Here is a 5,890-nt window from a genome sequence, read left to right on the forward strand (position 1 = left end):
TAATAAAGACAAGTACATCAGTTCCAGTCCTAAGATCGTCCAATTAGAGAGAGACAAGTTCCAGGCTATTGTTCGAATCATACACAAACGAAAACAGTAAAGCTCTGTGTACAGTACCGTTAGAATAGACTAAGATTGATAAAATAGCCTCAAAAACACTAATGTACCAGAATAAGATAAAACAGTATTCAACTTATAAATACGAGGATCTTTCTACAGTACAAACACTTGAAAGTTGCATATTGAAAAACACTAAAGCTAAGTGACTTTCTCGTAGTATCCGTATTGGTCTAAAGTTTTCTTTTGAATATTTATTGTGGCTTTCGTTACTTGGTATTACTGGATTATTTTGCTAAATTTGGCTCTTGTTTTGCAGTTGATCATACTCTAAGTTCAATGGCAGCTCCATCGATAAATTCTCTTCTTGACAAGCGCCGTTGTTCTTGTGATCGATGAAGCGTCATCAAATGTTGCTTTGATTCGCTGAAACATGGTCTCACACTTATAAGAAATCGTTATTCATGGTAGCTTGCGTTTTTTTTTTTCTTGTAATGTGTATACTCTAATAATAGAAATTATTAAATGGGATGTGAATCTTCTATGTTGCCAGTTGTTTTAATTTACATATAAAAACTTTCCAGAAGTTTGATAAAACTGAACATTCATTGAGAGTTCTGATACTTTTTTTTCTTTTTATACATGTTAAATTATTAAATCACGTGACTACGGTTTCCAGTAGCAACTGCACAGGCGCAGACGTGATGCAACAGCAAATCATCACCCGATACACAGAGGAACAATTTACAAGTTGACCAATTGATGTTGTCTTGTGGAACTAAAAATGAGTTGGCAAAATTTGTATTTAGATGTAACATTCCTTAGCGATTTTTAGAGTCAACATGTTACATGTTACTTGACATGAATCATGAGATGTGACCGACAGAATTGAGATGTTGGCTTAAAACCATACTTAAAAAAAAATAACGACGCCTGAGTTGCTTCTATAAGCTCTGGTAAGTCTTGGTTTGCGATTTGTTCCACCATCGTGTAGAGACGGACGTTGCTTTCGTAAACGTTAAATGATTTAGTAATTTTATTTGATTGTATAATTATATCATCAAATAGGTATCAGCTGATTTCTGTTATTCAATATACTTGTTGGCTATTATCATTTTTAAAATGGATATATTGTTCACGATGGGTTTTTTTCCAACTTACTTGTAAAGCGAGCCTTTAAATAAGTTAGAGTTAAACGTTTATGTTTTGTGATATGTAAAATATAAGTGGAGAACCTTTTTCTTCTTTAGAAGTCATGTCAATCTTTATTCTGAATGAACATCTTATGGTTTGAAAACAAAAATAGGCTTTTGAGATCTGAGTTATTCTTATTAACAAATCCGGATAAAAGCAAGCATAAAAAAGGCTATATGTATTTTTTAATATTGTTTGCTGAACATTGTATTTTTGTTGACTCCTTTTGTATAAGTTTAATCGATTGTTAGAGTTGTAATAATAAGGCAAAATTATTGTTGTATGCAAATTCAAATCCATCAGACTAATGTTTGGACTTTGTTTTTAGTCTCAGTGTGGCACACTAGTGTGTGGCTATGACGTCATAAAACAAGTAATGAATAACGTAATATGTTTGTTTGTTAAGCACAAAGCTACATAGTGGGCTATCTGTGGTCTGCCCACCACGGGTATCAAAACCCGGTTTCTAGGGTTATGAATCCACAGACATGCCACTGTGCCGCTGGGGGAGGGGAGGGCACGTAATCTGTAAATAGTTTATTTTGTCCAAAGTTTTGGTCAACAATGAAGTGTTTTATAATGATTTTCATGTCATAATTTGTTTTTCGTATCCCATCAGTGTATTCGTGCAATTTTGTAATTTATTAATATATGACAAGGAAAGTGTTTTTTACAGTAAGTAAATTGTTAAGTAATGTTTGCATTAATTTCTCTAAAATGGTCTTCAGAATCTCTGTCATTATTTTCACTTGGAGCTGCTTAAATCATTCAAGTGACGTGTGGTAAAATAGTTTAAATGACGCAGTCCATACCATTATAACAGACGTGTTTAGTACCTATATATTTATTTAATTCACAGAGAATACCCAATCATTCGTCAGTGCACTGTTATCACAGGTATTTATGACTGAGGTCAGAGTTAACACGTTATTAAACAGTTTCGATCCAGATAAAGAAGGAATCGTTCAATATTATCCATGTAGGTGGGAAAACTCGCGCAGCAGAGTGTTATAGATATAAATGTACTTCAAGCCAGCCTGGAGCAATGCTTCATCCAAAAAGGAAGTTGGTATTTATGAAAGCGAATCATCCGATTAAAAACCTTATTATGACGCAGACGAGTGTACTTTATGATTCCATTAACCAGATAATAAACAAAGATTTGACTCTGCAAATTTTACATATTTACATTCACGAAAAAAGATTACCAAAGAACTGAGATTGCATCAATTACATTCGACCACATACTTGTCAAAGCCTCTGATGCAACTCCATTGTAGATTTAAGCCATTGATCTGTAAAATGTGATCGTAAAAGTTGATATTCATATACAAGAGCCTGTGAGAAGTTCATGAAAAAAACGAGGCTCATCATCTAGGTTATTATTTAACAGGTTGTTAAATTCCCACAAAAAGTGTTTTTCTTTTTTTTTAGAAATAGTAAAGTAGTTGTTAATGTTCAAGGTGTAAGCTGGCGAAACAAAATAATACGAAATGTAACAGATAATAGAACAAATTCTTTATTGCAACAGTTGTATGGACATTTGTCTTAATGGTGAAAAAACACAATAGAATATGATTAGCAGAACAATTGAAGTACTTTTGGTTTAACTTAATATTCTTGCATAGATGAAAAATGGAATTTGAAGCTCTAATGGATTGGCAAGAAAACACTCTACAATTAACATTTGAATAACTTATACTATTGGCTGAAGAACTTCATTATACAAAACACAACTATACGGTTTTAGAGCTAAAACAAAACTGGCTTCTTAGTTCAAAACTGGAGTGAGACTGGTAGAATGGCATATTCACAAATGACTCACACGACAGCATCCATTAAAATAAGACATATAAAACTAATCAGACACAAGGAACTCAATGTGATGAAACCTTGCTTTACTACTTTTCTATTTGTCTATAACGAACGAAGGCAAGATAGACATCAAAAGGTTGACATCTTCAATGATTACTCAGGATAAATTGAGATGACAGTCAAGCTAGTTCTCCCAGACTTAAAGCTACAACCCTAAGAAACAAATCGGTCATAGGTGTGCTAGTTCGCATAAGTAAAACTATAACTAAGATGTGTAGAGATATAGTTGTGTGTAAATATGGAATGATAGGAACGTGAAGTAGCGTAGGTGTGAAAGTGGCTTGTCTGTTGAATTTCGCACAAATCTACTCGAGGGCTATCTGCTCTAGCCGTCCCTATTTTGAAGTGACAGGCTAACAGACTAGAGGAAAGGCAGCTAATTAACACCACCCACCGTCAAATCTTTGGCTACTGCTATTCAGGAATAGTGGGATTGACCGTCACATTATAACTTCTCCATGGCTGAAAGGGTGAGAATGTTCGGTGATGGGATTCGAACCCGTGATCTGCAGATTGCAAATCGAATGTCCGAAACACCAGGTTATGTCAGGCCCAATAAAGTGGAAACCACCCTATTCTTTATTTTAGGCGGTCCTCTGTCTGACCTTACTTTAAACCGCACTAAAGCTTAAAAGAGGAACCTGTAATCTCAAGCCCTTGTCTCGGGATATCAGAACGACATACAGAGGCCTCATTCAACCATTTGAAATCAAATTACGAATCTAGAAAAGAGCATAAGGCCATACCGAAAATAAAAATGGAATGTGACTGACAATAAAACTGAAGAAAACGAACAGTTTAAGACAACTTCGCATCACAGCTAGTTGATAATACAGTAGAAACAAGTTAACAAGTGCTATTCTCAATAAACAAATCAAGTACTCTAGAAGTAAGTAAGCTGGGTATTCGTTCAACACCCTCGTTCAGTTTTCTGGGAGAAATTACCACTCTTAACACTTTAAGGTATGTTATAAACACAAATTATGGTAACAGTTTGAAACTTTCAACTCTCAGAGAAACCGCAAAAATTACGAAAAACTTTCATTATGTCCTGTAAGAGTAGGTTCACTCATAATGTCCGGTTAGAAGCTGTATAACACATAATTCTCTGTTTTAGCACAAAAACATCCACAAAGCCTTGAAACTTCATAAACTTTATTAAAACTTGTAAGTACGTACGGGTTTGTAATAAAACAGTTAATGGAAGAAGCGGATTGCCCTACAACGAAAACAAACATGAGATATACTATATGTAAACCGAAACAAAACCATTCTGTTTGGAAATGTTAACAATTATGAAGACGTTATACTGCGAAGTATTAAGTTAACTTAATATAAAAACTTGAGGAAAAGTTATTGTACTCTTATTCACTGTAATCAAAAGTAAGAGTGACTCATTCATAAAATACATTGAATACACAGTCATAAGCTTAGAATAATACATCTGATGAAAGTAATCTGTACATATAAGTTAAATTCAAATGAAGCATAGTCTAACACATGTACGAAGTGTTATTAATAATGTACTTTTCATATAGCCAATTGTACTTACATGTTTACAGACATATTAGCCCTAGATCAACAATACAGCTTTTAGCCATAATGATTCAAAATTCACACACACATGCACTGCAGTATAAAATGCTGGATTTCGTGACCACAAGATGCCTCTACTTTTAAAGCTAGTGTCAGCATTTAGCTTGATCACATAATTAGGGGAATCCCCAGTGTCAAAGCACTGATCAGTTTAATCCAAGAATAACTTTGTTCACAATCAGCTTGTAGTATATAGGCAGTGGGTTATTTTGAAGTAGCTTTCAGTGTACTGTTAATTCAAATTATGTTTAGTCTAACCTTCTAGTCAGGAAAGAAGTTCCATATATCTGTATTTGGTTGCTTTTACTTGGGAAAAGACACATTGCTATAAGTTGACAAAATAGCAAATTTGTTGACTGTGCATGTGACAATGATAAACTGTTTAGTAAAATGAAATTATTATAACGACTTTTATACTTAAAAAATTAACGTTTTTACCCTTTCTACAAGAGTTTTTAATGTATCGATGAAATCTGTTGTAAATTGTTGTCTATTACTCTCCAACACCGCATCATGTCCTGACATTGCCGGCTTTTCTCTGGCAACACACACAAACATTACAGCGTTTATACCATCTTTTCATGCCTTTTTTTATCTGTAGCTAGAGGACATCAGGGATTGTAACACACCATAATCAATCCGAAGAGCTGGTTATACGTTGCCAGAGAAAAGTCGGCAATGCCAGGACATGATACAGCAAACACACAAACAATACAGTGTTTATACCATCTTTTCAGCATTTTTATCTGTAGCTAGTATAACCAGCTCTTCGGATTGATTATGGTGTGTTACAATCCCTGATGTCCTCTAATTCATCATGTCCTGGCATTGCCGGCTTTTCTCTGGCAACACACACAAACAATACAGTGTTTATATCATCTTTTCAGCATTTTTATCTGTAGCTAGTATAACCAGCTCTTCGGATTGATTATGGTGTGTTACAATCCCTGATGTCCTCTGCTGCATCATGTCCTGGCATTGCCGACTTTTCTCTGGCAACACACACAAACAATACAGTGTTTATATCATCTTTTCAGCATTTTTATCTGTAGCTAGTATAACCAGCTCTTCGGATTGATTATGGTGTGTTACAATCCCTGATGTCCTCCGCTGCATCATGTCCTGGCATTGCCGGCTTTTCTCTGGCAACACACACAAACAATACAGT

This window comes from Limulus polyphemus, unplaced genomic scaffold, assembly GCF_000517525.1.
Source record: "Limulus polyphemus unplaced genomic scaffold, Limulus_polyphemus-2.1.2 Scaffold137, whole genome shotgun sequence".
Lineage (NCBI taxonomy): Eukaryota > Metazoa > Arthropoda > Merostomata > Xiphosura > Limulidae > Limulus > Limulus polyphemus.